We start from the raw sequence: 17,546 nt of genomic DNA, 5'->3' as shown, positions 1-17,546 counted from the left end.
GGTCTGGCTGGGAGGATTGACATGGGGCTGGGGACTCACATAGGACTGGGAGGTGCCCCCAGCCCCTCAACATATCACAGGCTTCAGGGTTCGAGCCACCCAGCAGATGACACACAGGCAGCCGAAAAGCCCATGAGAGCATTTCAGGCATGGAAAGCCAAGACACTGTGGCAAAAAAAAAAAAAAAATGGCCTACAAGTAGAATCTATGAGTGAGATCCCAGTGGAAAGAAGTGGTCATGAAAGGAAGAGGTACTTTTCTCTGAAGAGAGGCGAGAACTTCCACTTTGCTAATGGCTTTATTTAAATACTGACAAAATAATGGATTCATAAGGGTTCCATAGCCTAGGCAATTCATGTCAAGGGCCTCAAGTGATCACTGACATCATACATAAGAGTTCTAATTGTTAAATTAGCCATAGGAGTCACTGTACACTAACTGCCTATGCAGGACCTTTGTCTTCAAAGAGTTGTATTGTGAGAGTTAACAGTAAAATTTATTCTCAAAGGTTTATTTCATTTTAGTGTATTAAGTTGAGGATATTCTTATGTTACATAAGTTTTAGTTATGCCTAAGTGTCCAACTCCATTGCTTGGTTTTTTAGGTTCTTCTTTAATTAATGAAAAAACTTGTTCTCAAGGACTTACTTTCTTTTAATGTATTAAGTGGAGGATATTTTTATGTCATAGTTATGTCTAAGTGATCACAAAAGATGTATCATTCTTGGGTGCTTCTTTAAAGTTAATTAAGTTTCTCAAAAAAAAAAAGTGAAATTAACTTCGAGAAGCAATGACTTTGAACAGCCTTTGTCTGGACTGTTAAGGAACAGGTTGTGTGTGTGTGTGTGTGTGTGTGTGTATACAAATGATTAAGGGATCAATTCAACAGTAACGTGTGACTCTAGTAAATGTATATGCACCCAATGCTGTGGCACCTGGATTTTTAAAAGAAATGTTAATGGATCTAAAGGGAGACATAGACTCCAACACAATAGTAATGGGGGACTTCAACACCCCACTTTCACCAATGGACAGATCAACCAGACAGAAAATCAACGAACAACAGAGGTAATCACCACTATGGACCACATGGACCCAACTCCTGTCTACAGAACTTTTCATCCTACAGGGAAGAACACACATTCTTTTCATCAGCACATGGAATTTTCTATAGGATAGACCATATGCTAAGCCATAAAGCAAGTCTCAGTAAAATGAAAAAAAAATCAAAATCATTATTGCATCTTTTCTGACCCCAATGGAATGAAGCAGCAAATTAACAACTCAGGCATCTCGAGAACACGTGCAAACACACGGGACTGAACAACACGCTCCTGAATGCACAGCGGGTCACAGAAGAAACCAAAAGAGAAATCAAAGGCATCAAGAAAAGGGAAAGGATTTGGAAAGGGCAAGTGTATTTGGGGCTCAGGATAAAGGGCGTTGACAAAGCAAAGCTACACAATTAGAAGCAGCCCTTGAAATCCCTGCTCCAGCTGAATCCACACCTCATTCTGTGGCCTGTGGACACAGAGATTTAATCTTCACAGTGGTTCCTTTTCCTGTATTCACATTACATTAAACCTGGCTGCAAAGCCAGTCCACCAAACAAAGGTTGACACAGAACTCAAGGCAAGTCAACATTCAACTATGCTGATCCATATGGCAAGAGAACACACTGATTCCCCGAATCATCTGCTTTCCTGCTTGTTAAAGACTCTCCACTTCATAAAACATTCATGCAGTCATCAGGTAATTCTGTTATCTTGTTCTCTGTGTGTGAGTCTGATTGTATTTCCCCCTTGATATTAAATAATATGGCCTTTGTTGCTGTCTTTGAGGTGTAATCTCATTTATATGCTATCATTTACACCACCCTCCTCACAGGATAACTTCCTTCCCTTTCATGTCTTTCAAATACAGGCAGACAAAGCATTATTATTTCCATGTAAAAACTAAATCCCAGACTTTGTGGCCTCTGGGCCTATTTGTTATGTTGATGTTTTGCAAATACAATTGCGCCTCCTGTACCCTAAATGATCAAGATAGGCAGACTCTGGCTGTCTGAATATTCAGATTCAATCTACAGTGTGTCTTATAACGATATTCTACCTCGGTAGAATAGAAGTCAGAGTTTTGACACATTAAATCACTGTAAGTTAAAGAGATGGCTCCTGGTGGGAAGAGAGGATGAATTCCAAATATGTGACCTATAACTAGCACAAAAAAACTGCATGGGACAACCAAAGATATATCGAGATAGAAGCCATGTTAGCAAGGCAGTTGCTATCACTTTCAAACTTCAATAGGTAGCAAATATTCTGTTCAGGCTCCAAAATGCACATTGTGTCCAAAATGCACTTTTTCCATCATCAGTCTGGCTTTATCATCAGCTAATCCAAACCCCACCCCTGGCTTTCCAGTATCCAGTTACTGAAACCAAAGTAACACTCGTCTCTGTCTAGTGCAAATATACCTGAAGTTTCCTCACCAGCTTCTTAGGTAAACGGATTCAAGATAAATCGCCAGAGATAAAAATGAAAAGAAATGGAAAGATAAGAAAGTGCAACAGAGGGATTCACTATGTGAAAACTCATAGAACAAATGTTGGTCTGCTGTTGGTGATGATTTGAGCTTGCACTTCACTAAGAAAATAGAGGTGGTCATTAGCCTACGGGTTAAGAAGCCGGAAACCCACATTGGAGCACTTGACTTTGATTCCTTTCTCTGGCTCCTAATTCCAGCTTCCTGCTAATGCACACCCTGGTGGGGCAGCAGTGATGGCTCAAGTAATTGGGTTCCTGCCATCCACTTGGGAAACCTGGATCGTATTCCTGTCTCCTTGTTTCAGATCCTTGTCCACTGCACACATTTGTAGGGTGAAATAGTGAATTGGAGTGCTTCTCTCTCTCTCCTCTCTCTCTCTCTCAAATAAATAAAAATGGAAAAGGAAGCTCTCACAAATGGCTATGGTCTTTCATCTTGCTCTCACCAAACTGATGTGCCAGCCTGATTCTGCTTTCACCTCCTCTCTAGTTAGCTTTTGACAAGCTCTTGATGCCACTTCGTCACTCTCCTTCTTAAAACTGTGATCCCTTGGCTTTAGCTTTGATTCTGTATCACCAACACTTACTCCCCCGTGTAGCTCCCACTAACAGAAATGTGCGTCACTGTTTTTTCTATGCATCCTCCATTCACTGCCTAATTTCTCTTCTCTGAATCATAGCCAAATTTCTCCTCTAAGAGTGGCGCATGTCTTTTTGCTCTTCATTTACTCTTCAACCTACTGGAAATTGACTTCACCTTCATCTTTCCAGGGAAATTTCTCATTTCCCCTCTAACTTCTCCTTACGGTCTCTACATTGCCTCATCTTAGCAGCAGTAGACACAACGAACCCTCAGGCTTCTGAGACGTCTGTGTCTCTGCCTGCTCCTCTGATCATGACTTCAATGTTCCTTTGCAGGACTTAAGAGCACTATTCCACTGCTCTGTATCCATTGGCTGTAACAGTCGTTAAAATACTGAGATAAAACATGCCAACTATAAATAGCTATATCCCAAGCCACTCCTGCTCCAACCCTCCTGCCCTCTTGGCCTTTCCTCCAACTTGCTGAATATTTGCTTAACTCGGCAACTAAAGGGTCAATGTCCCCTACAGTAGGAGGTTCCAGGACCCTAAGGTAGGTTGCCCCCAGCTTGAGTTCTGATTGACCAGTGTCTGTGCTCAACTTCTGTGAACACCCAGACTCCTTTGCTGTCTGAGTTCTACAGGTTTTAGAGATCCATGGCTTTGTCCTAAACCTCTGTTCTTTTCCCTCTACATTTTCTTTCTGAGTGATGTCACCTCTGTCTGTTAATTCTTGGACTTTTCTCCAATATGCCGTTGACTCTTACGCTTCTTTTTCCCTAGAGTTCTGTGCTCCATGCCTGCCACCCCCATGAATCGTCCTCTTGGATACTTCAGAGACACCTCAGACTTCACACGTCCTAGATGGGCCTAAGTCATCTCCTCGCACATGCCCAACACAGCACCAACTTATTTGTGTTCAGTCTTCCCTGTAGCCCAGTTGGTCAAATTTCCTTCATCCTCATTCAGCTCATCCCTTTCCTTTTCATGTCCTGTCAATTTTGTCTCCACAATATATCTCCTATCTGCTCTGTTGAGCCACTGGACAGCCTCCAAGCTGTATTTCCTGCTTTCATTCTTGCCTATATCCAGTCTGCTTCACATTCAGTAGTCAGAGAAATCTAAAAATACACATCCTATTTTAGCACTCCGAGTCCACAACTCTTCAATGACTTCCCATGACATTGGAATAAACTAAAATACGTAAGCAATAACTAAGGAAGCCCCTACATGCTATTTCCGGCTTTCTGTCTTGGATCCTATCCCACTGGCCTTCCCTTGATTCCTTGAATTCACCAACTCAGGGACTTTGGACTCAGTCTGTCATTTTGATTGAATTCTTTCCAACCTTCAGGTCTTAGCATAGATGCTACCACTCTAGAGAACTCTTTCCAAATACCCAGGGTAAATGATGTCCCTTATCCCCTCCTACTATTTTTACCCACGATTCTCTACTTTCCTTAATTTGTAAATCTATTCTTTGTTTTCTTGCTTATTTTATTTGTGATCTTCTTCATTAGACCCTAAGCCATGAGGTAGGAACTATACCTCTTGTATTCACCATTGCATACTAAAGGCCTGGCGCCAACCCAAAGAGACTTTCACTGAATTTCCCAGCCAGCTCAACTTCTGTACATCCCACCAGCCACACAACAATCTGTCCCATGGTGATAGCACTCTTCTTGAGAAAAGGCCTTCAGGTCTTTATTCTCTGTTCTAACAACAGGATTTATAGGCTTTCACCAAAAAAGTCAAGATGAGTGTTCAACTAGAACTTATTATAGCACTGAAGCACATTTCTTTGTATTTGAAATTTTTCAGTGGCTGGGAACGAAGGAAGTAACCACCTATGTTAATATAGGGTAAGAAGGTCACTATGTATGTCCCAAAGGAGGAGGCATTCACTCCACCCTCTGAAGCTGACCAGCCCTTGTTATCTCTGGGAAGCCTTTACAATGTTGTTGCCTGGGCCCCACATTGAGAGATTCCAATTTTGCTTTGATAGTTACATACTTATTTGAATGTGTATTACAAAACGCATAATAAGAACATTAAAGCTTGATCAGGAACATTTCTTATGGGGAAAGCAGTCCATGAACACATTATATAAACGACTGAACTATCAGAAAACTCTTCTATTTCTGAGATTGTGCAATCCAATGTGTGCAAATACTGAAGGCTTCCCCCAAGACAAAGCTGTGCCCTGATGGGTGATCAGGATACAAAGGGTGCAGGCCCCAGGCTCTTAGAGCAGCCATTTGCATACTTCTGCCATGATGAAGGCCGCCTTCCCATTTGCATTCACCACTCACTGCCAAGCAGCTCATGTGCCCTCTTTTTCTCACACTCACAAGTTACAAGGAGACAACACTAAAGTTGGAGAACAGGCAAGATGACTGTGCCCGAGCTGGGTGGAAGGGAGGCGTGGGGACTCCAGGCCACAGTCTCAGAGGCAGCCCTTGAAAGCCCAGATCATGCTGCAATGCGACCTCCTCGGAGATCCAAAGATAGAGGAGACACCCTGTGCCCTTGCCTGGGCAGCGTAAGGGAAGGTGGACTCTGGTACTCAGAAGCTTCTCTGTTCTCTCGGGCTATTCTCTCACTCTAGCCCCCCAACCTATCCTCTCACCCTAGCCCCCCTGACATAGGAGAGGGTGATGGAATACAGGGGGGTTGAAAACTGTTCCCTTTCAGGGTGACCACAGAGCTTCGCATGGCAGGGAGAGGGCCTGGGGGGAGATGCAATGTGGAAATTGAAGAAACAGGAAACTGTGGTGGTCATTTCTTTCACCAAGATTATATTAAGGGGCTTCACAAAGATCACGGAAAATGGGAATAAAAGTTAACTGAATTTTGTAAAAACAAAGAAAAGAAACGAAATCCATGTGTAGTTTTTTTCATCGTACACATGTTCACATTTGAAGAAACCCTCCTAGGCATGGGTTTCAAAATGTTTTGCTCCAAGATAAACTTAGCTTTTATTGTCATTATCCACAAATGTTGTGAAGTACTTCATAGCTAAATTTCATTGCATCTTATTTGCTTAACTTTCATGTCTAAGTACAGCATGGCTGTGTTTATCATTTTAATTTTTTTAAAGATGTATTTATTTTAAAGACAGAGACACAGAGAGAGAGAGATGTCTTCCATCTGGGGACCCACTCCCCCCAAATGCCTGTAACAGCCAAGGCAAGTTCAGGCTGAAGCCAGGAACCAGGAACTCCATCCAGGTCTCCCATATAGATGGCAGGGGCCTACAAACTTGGGCCACCTTCTGCTGCCTTCCCAGGTGCATTAGTAGGGACCTGGATCAGAAGTGGAGCATCCAGGACTCAAACCATTACTCCATTGTGGGATGCCAGCATCACAATGGTCAATGTCTGGTTTATTTTAAAATTTTTCCTATATTCTTTTTTAAAAAGTACTTATTTATTTATTTGAAAGGCAAAGCTACAGAGAAAGAGAGGGAGAAATAGAGAAAGAGATCTTGCATCCGCTGGTTCACTCTCCAAATAGCCACAATAGAAAGGGCTGGGCCAGGCTGAAGCCAGGAGTCTGGAACTCCAACCAAGTCTCCTACGTGGGTGGCAGGGGCCCAAGCACTTGGATCATCTTATGCTGGTTTCCCAGGTGCTTTAGTAGGGAGCTGGATCAGACGTGTAGCAGCACAGATCCAAAGAGGTGATCATATGGGATGGCAGCATAACACACTGCACCACAGCGTTAACCCCCATGTTTCCCTATATTTTATATAATTCCTTAAAATTTATGTTTGTCCTTTCATCTATCATTGCATGTATATTTGAAAGTTCAAAATAGATCACATCTTACATAAATGATTATATTATGACTTTGACATCAGTTTGGTGTCTCCCATGCAAGTCCCATGCATCAAGGCTGTGGTCCGCAAAGCCTTAGGTTAATGGTAGTGTCTTAACATCACTTCTTGAAAACCAAATTGGTGGAGTTAGGAAATAACTACATCATGCAAAAAAATTGTCAACAGTTTTGGTTCCAGATATAATTCACTAAGCACTTGCCACTCCTCCTCTCTCATGGAATGCAACTATAAAACCTAGACAGAAAGTGAGGCTGAGATATTTGAAGAATGGAAAAAGGAACAAGCACATCAGGGAACAACTCCAGAATCCAAATAAAACTGTCCCCGGGGTGAGTTTATCATGTCATCAATCTTCTGTTCTCCCTTAACTGGACTCAAAGGAGAGGCAAGGTAGAAGCGCTGTCTGTGTATGCTGCAGAAGGCAGGCAGGAGGCGCACCCTAGTTCTGGCTTGGGAGAGAGTGGGCAAATCAGTTCATTGTTTTCCATTTTCTCCAGGTCCCAGCCGTTAGGTAATTCTGCAGCGGCAGTGATGGCACTGGCGGTAGCAACCTGTGGGAATCAGAAGCAAAACTCCAACAGGGAGGAGCTTTTCTCTCTGTTCAGGGGTGCTGAAGTGCTAGGAGGGATTGCTCCTCTTTGGCTCCTTGCTTGGCACTGAACAAGGCGTCATTGCAGAAGTGGGACATTCTTGAGTGGAGGAGCAAAAGGGGCAGCCCCAGTGGAGAAAATGGAAAACAAAAAAGGGGCAGCCCCAGTGAACCGGAAAACTGTTGGGAGACAAAGAAGGGGTGGCTCCTTAGGGAGTCAACCCTCTAGAGCTGTGTGGGAACTCGTGGGCCCCAACCACGCTTGTGCATGGACAGGATCCTGACAGGCACGTTCCAGGCCCTGAGAACTGAGCTAATGTAATGAATAAGCTTCCACCCGGTGCCCCAGGACTGCTGAGAGGTGCACGGTGTGGGAGGAGCCCAGACAGCACCGCACAAGCTTTGAAAAGTGAACTGACGTGGAACCACGGTTCACCAAAGCAGGGTTGGAATATGCAGCCCAAAACCAACCAGGCTGCCATCTGTTTAGGCAGAAGCAGTGTTTTTTATACTATTTAAGTAACTCTCAAACTTTCCTAAAGTAATATACTAAATGTCCAGGATAGAATCCAAAGTTACCTGGTGTACAAAGAACCAGGCATATCTTAGCTCCCATAGGAACAGATCGGCAGCTGACAACAATCAAATGCAGAAATGTTGTAGTTAGTTGACAAGGAGTTTAAAATGGTTGGTTATTATAATAATTGTCAAAGAAATAATTTCAGACACTTTTGAAACAAGCACTAATATAGAAAATAGCAGAGACTGATGTTGTATGCTGTAACCCACAAATTGTTTATAAAAGAAATCAATCCATGTTGGATCTCTGTCCTTAATGAGTTGTACTATGAGAATTAGTGGTAAAGCTTGTCTTCAAGCTGTACTTTACACTTTGTGTGTCTGTGTGGGTGCACATAGTTGAAATCTCTACTTAGTATAAAGTTGGTCTTCTGTATATAAAGTTAATTAAAAATGAATCGTAATGGAAAATGGAATAGGAGAGGGAGTGGGAGGTGGGATGGGAGTGGAGGTGAGGGGGGAGAATGAGGGGAAGAAACACTATATTCCTAAAAGCTGTAAATATGAAAATTTGTATTCATTAAATAAAAACCTTCAAAAAATTTTAAGAAAGGGTTAGGCAAAGAGTTTTTAGACATGATATTCCATACACACGATCTATAAAAGGAAAAAAGTTATAAGTTGACTTCATAAGAAAAATAAAAAAATTATTCTACGAAAGACACTGTTGAAAGAACGAAAAGCCAAGCTACAGACTGAGATAAACTATTTGCAAGCCACATAGCAAACAAAGAACGTGTATACCCAATATATAGAAATGCTAAAAAAAAAAGCATGAAAACATACAACAGTTTAAAACTCACTAACAGAACAGATACACAAAAGAGAAAGAGAATCCAAACTTACCATGCCAGAAAACTACCAAAATACAAAGATAAATAATAAGAGAGGTAGAAAGCAGCAATGTGGAAAGCCAAGACACTCTGGCAAAAAAAAAAAAAAAAAAAAAAAAAAAAAAAAAAAGACCTAAATGAAAGATCTCTGCAAGTGAGATCCCAGTAGAAAGAATGGGCCATCAAAGGAGGTACCTTTCTCTGAAGGGAGGAGAGAACTTCCACTTTGACCCTGTCGGAATAAGATCGAAGTCGGCGAACTCAAAAGACTTCCATAGCCTTGGCAACTCATGACTAGAGCCTAGGGAGATTATTGACGCCATAAACAAGAGTGTCAAATTGTTAAGTCAACAACAGGAGTCACTGTGTACTTACTTCTCATGTGGGATCTGTCCTTAGTGTGTTGTCCAATGTGAAGTAATGCTACAACTAGTACTGAAACAGTATTTTACACTTTGTGTTTCTGTGTGGGTGCAAACTGATGAAATCTTTACTTAATATATACTGAATTGATCTTCTGTATATAAAGAGAATTAAAAATGAATCTTGATGTGAATGGAATGGGAGAGGGAGCGGGAGATGGGAGGGGTGTGAGTGGGAGGGAAATTATGGGGGGGGGGAGCCATTGTAATCCATTAACTGTACTTTGAAAATTTATATTTACTAAATAAAAAAATAAATAAATAAAATGAATTGAAAAAAAAAAAGAAGAGCCAAAACATGGAACCATGCAGGGTGTGCACCATCAGATGATAAAGGAAACATGGCATATCCACAGGACAGAGTATTATTCAGCCATAAGAACAAAGCCCTGTCATTTATAGAAAAATCAATTTCACATGTTAAGTGATGTAAGCCAGACACAGAAAGACAAATAACACCTGTTCTCTTTCATATGTGGAAGCTAAGCTAAACAAACAAACAAAAATTCAACCTGAACACAAAATGGTGATTCCTAGAGCCTGGAAGGTAGTGAGGGGGCAGGGAGCTTGATAACAGATGGCACAGTGGGGAGACCACAGTTCACAATATCCCGGAGTTAATACACAACCTTAACACAGTTTTCAGAAAAGTTAGGAATTCCATCAAGGCGTAATTCATTTCACCTGAGGGAGGTGGGAATTCCCACTTCATTTTGTTAAAGACTTATTTTATTTATTTGAAAGGAAGAATTACGGGGGTGGGGGTGGAACGAGAGAGAGAGAGAGAGAGAGAGAGAGAATCTTCCATCTCCTAGTGCTACTTCATTCCTCAAATGACTGCAATGGCCGGGGCTGGGCCAAGTCAAAGCCAGGATCCAGGATCCAGGAGCTTTAACTGGGTCTCCCACGTGTGTTCAGGGGCCCCCAGCACTTGAACCATCCTCCACTCCCTTCCTAAGCCCATGGGCAGGGAGCTGGATTGGAAGTGAAGCAGCTGAGACTTGAACTTGTTCTCATTTGGGATGCCGGACCCGCATGGGCCCACAGCATGGGCCCCCATTTGGTTGTTTTTCAGCCACTTAGTATTACTAAGTATAATTTATATGCATCAAAACTCACCCTTTTGGTGTGTAGTTCAAGTGCTCTGATAAACGCATGCACTCACCACCATGGTGAAGACACAGACTGTCAGTGCAACCGTCAGTACTCCATTTTAATACGTAGTGTCATTTTAACGTTAGCGTTGTAGAACTAAACATACTTAGCATTCTTCTGTATGGATGTGAATGATGGTCCGCAAATTTCTTGCAATTAAAGTGTAAATACTTTCTTCCCCGCTTCAACAAAAAGAGATGAGCACACATTTAGTAAGCGAAGAAAGGAAAAAAATGGACAAAGGGTTTGAACAGTCACCTCACCAAAGAGGTTATAAGGATAGCCACGAGGGAAGTGCAAATTCAAACCACGATGAGATTCCACCACACGAAGATAAAACATGGTGGGAACGCAAAACCCCAGCCTGGGTATAGGGAGACTGGGTCTCCATTGCCGGTGGAAATGCGAATGAGGAGATGCTGTGGAAAACATCTGGGCAGGCTCTTGTAAAGCTAAACATATGCTTCCCTTTCACCCAGCAATCCCCCTTCTGAGGATTTTCCCTGGAGAAATAAGAATCCACGTTCAGACAAACACCGGAACACAAGCGCTTGCAGACGCCATAGCCAAATCCCCCCCATTTGGAACCAACCCAAATCGGCTTTGGAAGGCTGAGTGGAGAAACAGACTGTGATACGTCCACAAACGGGATATTCAGCAAGAAAAGGCAACACGCTATTGACGTGTGCCAGAATTTGGTGGAACCTCAAAGTCACAGAGACTTTTCTAGGCGAAAGAAGCAAGTCTCCAAAGTTTACACACCGTACGATTCCGTTTTTATGACATTCTTTTGAAGAGGCAAAACCGTTATGATGAGGAACAGAACCGTGGTTTCCAAGGGCGATGGGTGGGAGAGGGTGTAACTACCTTCATAAGTTTTTTTTTTTTTTTTTTTTTTTTTTTTTTTTTTATTTCTTGACAGGCAGAGTGGACAGTGAGAGAGAGACAGAGAGAAAGGTCTTCCTTTGCCGTTGGTTCACCCTCCAATGGCCGCCGCTGCAGCCGGCGCACCGCGCTGATCCGATGGCAGGAGCCAGGATCCAGGTACTTTTCCTGGTCTCCCATGGGGTGCAGGGCCCAAGCACCTGGGCCATCCTCCACTGCACTCCCTGGCCATAGCAGAGAGCTGGCCTGGAAGAGGGGCAACCGGGACAGAATCCGGCGCCCCGACCGGGACTAGAACCCGGTGTGCCGGCGCCGCAAGGTGGAGGATTAGCCTATTGAGCCACGGCGCCGGCTCACCTTCATAAGTTTTTTAGAGCAAAGTTAACTCTTCTGTTTCCTGGTTGAGGTGGGGGTTACACAGACCTACCTACCTACATTTATATGTGATATGAAAGCATGATCTATTATAGAACATATAAATATATAAACTTATAGGCAAATTTGTTCTGTAATAAGTATAATACATATTTATATTATATATGTGTTAAAGTTCATGGAACGATGCACACACACATCGATTTTACTGTATGATTTTTTTTGTTTTGTTTTTTTGACAGGCAGAATGGACAGTGAGAGAGAGAGACAGAGAGAAAGGTCTTCCTTTGCCGTTGGTTCATCCTCCAATGGCCGCTGTGGCCGGCGCACAGTGCTGATCCAAAGCTAGGAGCCAGGTGCTTCTCCTGGTCTCCCATGCGGGTGCAGGGCCCAAGGACTTGGGCCATCCTCCACTGCACTCCCGGGCCACAGCAGAGAGCTGGCCTGGAAGAGGAGCAACAGGGACAGACTCCGGCGCCCTGACCGGGACTATAACCCGGTGTGCCGGCTCCGCAGGCAGAGGATTAGCCTAGTGAGCCGTGGCGCCGACCATTGTTTGATTCTTTTTAGAGTCAGGTCATCTACCAAGTAGGCCCACCTAACATGCTATCTGGATCCTTTCCTTTTCCCTGAGTTGGGTTGACTGAGCCCAACGTACGAAAGTGCCCTGACATTTGGAGATCTGAGAATTTGAGAATGCTGCTGGCTCCTTGTGTAGATGTTGTTACTGTGACTGGTTCATCAATACCCAGGCCAGAAGGGTGACAGCATCTACTGGGGGAGGTGGCACCAGGGAAGAAGTGAGGACAGTACCAGCCCACTTTTCCATGGCTCTGGGAATGAAGTCAGAAGTTCATCTGCTTTGTAAGTGACAGAGGGCTTGGGGCCAGCAGCCTGTTCTTGGGATCACCCTGCAAGGTGGAGTCACCGAGGCTGAAGGCACACAGCAACCCTGGTTGGCTCAGAGCCACGGTGTGACCAGAGATGTTCTGTGCTGAATAGCTGTGTTGAGGCTGAACGCAGCTCATGGAAATCCTGTCTGCCACTCACCGGAAATCTCCATCTTAGCAGATACCACAAAGGACAGAATGACCGAGCTCTAAGTCATGAGCATTTCTCTCCCAACAACAGCATCCAGTTGTGGCTGAGTCTGCACCCAGCGGTCAGGAGCCAGACCCTGGGAACGGAGCCCAGCTGAGCCAGCAGAGGGGGGACCCTGCCTGGCGACATCTCAAGTCCCTAGACCACCTCTACCTGTGTGGGAAGCGGGACCCCTCCAGCCTAATGGGAAACGTAGGGAGCTGCTGACAGGCACGGGCGAGCAGAGCCTGGCGCTGTGGTTCACTCTTGCAGGAGAGCAGTAGCAGCTGCTCCTGAGCAAAATATTTGCCTGAGCAAGAGCGTGGACAATTGCAACTTCTAAAAAAATTCTCAGATCCAAACTGATATCAGATGGAACCAAGATGCTGTACCAGATAAGATCCTCCTCCTCCTCCTCCTCCCCCAGCGCCTAGCAGGCAGATTGTGAAAGCTAAGTTTATGGCTTTTTCAAAAATTAAAAAAAATTCCCTATCACTGCTCCCTTAACTTTAGAAAGGTTAAGAAATGAATTATGAGATAACAAAAGGAAGGAAGAAGGAAAGACACAGTGGTTCACAGAAAGTTCAAGACCTGTCTCTTTTTAATGTCTTATTTTATTTTTTTACCTATCATACTATATTTGGAAAGAAGAGTTACAGATAGAGAGAGAGAGAGAGAGAGAGAGAGAGAACTTCCATCCGCTCAGTCACTCCCCAAATGGCTACAACAGCCTGGGTTGGGCCAGACTGAAGCCAGGAGCCAAGAGCTTTTTCTGGGTCTCCCATTCGGGTGCAGGGGCCCAAGCACTTGGGCCGTCTTCTGCTGCTTTCCCAGGCACATGAGCAGGGAGCTGGATCAGAAGCGGAGCAGCCCAGTCCTGAACCAGCGCCCATAGGGAATGCTGGCTTCCCAGGAGACACTTTGACCTGCTACGCTGATCCTTGTCTTTCCCCAGTCTTCCAGATCTGCTTCAGCTCCCTCTGGCAGCCTCCTCGCTGGCATGTGGTTGACTTTGTCTCCTGTCCCCATGGGAACATCTGGCTCTGTGCTGTGCCCAGGGGGACACCCCAGCAACGGGACAGGCCTGAAAGCGAGGACTAGCAAGTTTGCTTTGGGGGCCACCAAATCTGAGTCAGAGTCGGGTGCTTTTGCTTCAACCCAGCTCCAAATGTCCTTAACCTTTTAAAAGACAGCCGTTAGGTTGCATTATGATGTTTGCACAGTCCCAAACTCTGAAAACCCAGATTTCACAGAGATGAGATTTGTCTTTTTCCTTCCTCCTGGATTTTATTTTTTAAAGATCTCATTTATTTATTTGAAAGGCAGAATTATGGCCAGAGAGAGAAAGGTCTTCAAATGGCCACAATGGCCACAGCTGGGGCAATCTGAAGCCAGGAGCCAGGGGCCTCTTCTGGGTCTCCCATGTGGATGCAGGGGCCCAAGCACTGGGGCCACCCTCCACTGCTCTCCAGGCTGGATCAGAAGAGGAGCAGCTGGGACATGAACCGATGCCCATATGGGATGCTGGTACTGCAGGCAGAGGCACAGCCCACTGTGCCACAGTGCCAGCCTGAAAGCTGGGAATTAGGTGGTATGTGGTTTCGGATGACTAGAGGAAAACTGAAAAACACTTTGCCACTGAACTGAGTTTCCAAGAAACATCTTCAGGAATATCTAGATAGAATTTTGCTGTCGAAAGCTGCTGTTCATGTAGATATCTACAGCTTCGCCTATGGGATTCCTGCTTTCTTCAGACCTATGATCACAGAGATCTAAAGATCTTACATATCAATAGCAGTGTATCAATATTTGCTGACAGATCTGAGTGGTCTGAAATAAGAATCTGTGATGCAGCTCAGTGAGCAGTTCTCTCCCTGCCACACCCATTTCCTATTGATCGGGTAAGTTCTTTGTGATTTCCTCAATTATAAAGTTACCTGGAGGGGGCTGGATGGAGTTCCCAGCTCCTGGCCTCAGCCTGACCCAGCCTGGGCTGTTGCAGGCATTTAGGAAGTGAGCTGGCACATGGCAGATCTCCCTCTCAGCCTTTCAAATAAACGAAAATAATTAGATAAAAATTTTTAAAGTTAATTAAAGGAAGAAATAAGGAAATGCAAGTGTGTGTGGGGGGGTGCATTTGGTGCAGCCATTAAGACACTGCTGCCTGGGGCCCCATATCCCATATTGGAGTGCCTGGGATTGAGTCCGGGCTCCTCTCCTGAGTGTCCAGCAGCCTGCTAAGATACACCTAGGAGGCAGCAGGTGCACTCGCGTCCCTGTCACCCATATAGGAGACCTGGATTGAATTCTGGCTCCCGGCTTCAGCCTGGTCCAGCTTCAGCTGTTTGTGGGCATTTGGGGAATAAATCAATGGATGGAAGATGTCTGTTTGTCTCTTTTTTAAAGGAAGTTGGTAACACATTGAAGCAGCCAGTCGTGCCCACTTGTGGGAGGGCATGAAGTTTGAGACTGGTAAGTGGCTGCGATGGGGCTCATCCCTGGCCCATCCCTGGTCATCCTGGGGCCATCGTTGGCAAGGTAGGAACAAACTCCTTGTTTAAAGCTCCCTGCTTCTACCTACTCTGACGACTCCTAGGACTTCTACTTATTCTGTCCCTTTCTTCAGCCCCTTTGAACCAGCCAGAAAGCACAGTGGGGTAAATTCATTAGTGAGTGGCCTCTGGTCATGCCTCATTTATCTCCACCCCTGCCTGTTTTCCTGTAACAACACAGAAGTTTTAAAAAGAAGTAAATGAAATCACAGTTGGAAAACTTAAGAATTTACACACACACATACACGTACGTGCACACCGCAACCACACCACACGCAGAAAACAAACAAAAGAGAAGAGTAATCCAGTGAGTCAAGATCCTTATAGTCAGAGAATATTTGGGGAAATCAAAAAAGGACATGGTTAATAATTTAACCATTGGCGACAAGACAAAACACACTGTAATTAACAAAGTGACTCAACCCACAAATAGGTGAGATTGCATTCTGTGGTTGAATCATGAGTAGACATGTAAAACTATTTTACTTGTTTGTGGATGAACCTGTTAAATCATGCATTAAAAAAAAAAGAATCAGACTTCACACAGAACACAAGCTCGGCTCAGAATGTTCTAGAATGTTCTCCCCCTGAACAATGATTGTAGCTCCTCTTTTTCCTGGGTCATGTTCCATCTGCTACCTAAACATTCTGGTGACGTTTTCCTTCTCACTATGGGTGAATTTTCCCACATCTACCACAGTTGATGACCTAGCTGCATATCTTGCCCTCTCTTTGCCTTCCCAAGAAAATTGCAAACCCTTTGAGACCAGCCCTCATTCCCTAGGCTCCTCTCATTTTCTTCCCTGCACCTTGTTCATCCATGGCACATAAATTTAATCAATTATTTAAATATCCAAGCTCGTGGCAACACAATGTATTCCTGACAGCAAGCAACTGAAACGAAAAAAAAATACTAGACAATCATTGCGACTTAGAGGGTTCCTCAAATGTTGGAACTGGAGCAGAACTGGGGGATGCAGAATCTTGACCTGCTTTCTTAGTCAGAATGCATTCCTTAGTCTGAAAGTATGCAAGGCATTTGGCCTTCAGTTAGGGAGTGGGTTGGTAGGTTGGGGTAGTGGGTGTATCCAGGTCAGGCCCCACATCCGGTACTGAGTGCTGTGGTTTGAGTCCTGGCTCTGTTTCAAGTCCAGCTTCCTTCTGATGCACACCCTGGCATGAAGCAGGGTGCAGGAGCTCAGATAGTTGGGTCCCTGCATCCATATGGGAGACCAAGTTGAGTTCTGGGCTCCTGGTTTCAGCCTTGGCCCTCCCTGATCATTGTTGGCATCTGGGGACTGAGCTGGCAGAAGGGAGTGCCCATTCTCTCTTTCTCTGTCTCTCAAAATAAATAAATAAAAATGTCAAAAATGTGAATTTTTTAAAGAAAGATTTATAGTCTGGCAATTTCCCTTAAGCCTTAGGTATCATACGAGAAGTTCAAGTTAATTGAGAATTCCAGGTAGCTGAATTCTAGTCCATTAAGCTTTAATAACATGTAATTCCTAATAATTAGAGACGCCTTTGGTGTGTACCTAAGTAGAATAATATTGGACCTGGGCGTGCTTCCACAGCTTCTTCGGAAGTTGGGGTGGGAACATTCTAATGACACTGACAGAACCTAAATGATGATCAGCACGTCATCTCCTGTGTGTTACAAGGTCATCCCCAGCAAGAGAAGTTCAAGGAGAACTTTTCAGAGCCATGTTCAAGATATCAACAACATTTTTCATTTTTATTATTTTATTATTTTTATTATTTCATTATTCATTTTTACTTACTTGAAGGTCAGAGTCACACACACACACACACACACACACACACACACACACACACAGATTCTCCATTTGTTGTTTGACTTCCTAAATACCTACAACAGCTAGGGCTGGACCAGGCTGAGCCAGGAGCCAGGGCTCCAGCTGGGTCTCCCACACAGAAACTCAGGTATTTGAGCCATCACCTGCTGCCTTCCAGGTGCATCAGCAAGAAGTGGAGGAAGGACTAAATCCCAGGCACTTAGATGTGGGATGTAGTTCTCCCAAGCAGTGGCTCAACCGCTGTGTCACAGCATCCATCCCATTAGCTCTTACTATTGATTTGGACAGTTA

General features: G+C 44.2%; 1 protein-coding gene and 1 long non-coding RNA gene across 7 annotated transcripts in view; one reads left to right on the top strand and one right to left on the bottom strand.

Annotated features, from left to right (window-relative positions):
• The window catches only part of LOC103350655 (uncharacterized), a 31,105-nt gene extending 19,686 nt beyond the window's left edge, over positions 1-11,419 (top strand). Inside the window, exon 5 of the long non-coding RNA XR_007909078.2 lies at positions 1,035-11,419. This is a non-coding gene — a long non-coding RNA (uncharacterized lncRNA). The remainder of the gene's footprint in view (positions 1-1,034) is intronic.
• Positions 1-17,546, bottom strand: part of PSD3 (pleckstrin and Sec7 domain containing 3) — a 588,112-nt gene that overhangs the window by 549,847 nt on the left and 20,719 nt on the right. The gene's annotated exons all lie outside the window — the stretch shown is intronic.

This window comes from Oryctolagus cuniculus, chromosome 8, assembly GCF_964237555.1.
Source record: "Oryctolagus cuniculus chromosome 8, mOryCun1.1, whole genome shotgun sequence".
Classification (NCBI taxonomy): Eukaryota; Metazoa; Chordata; class Mammalia; order Lagomorpha; family Leporidae; genus Oryctolagus; species Oryctolagus cuniculus.
This window is presented reverse-complemented; position numbering and strand designations above follow the sequence as displayed.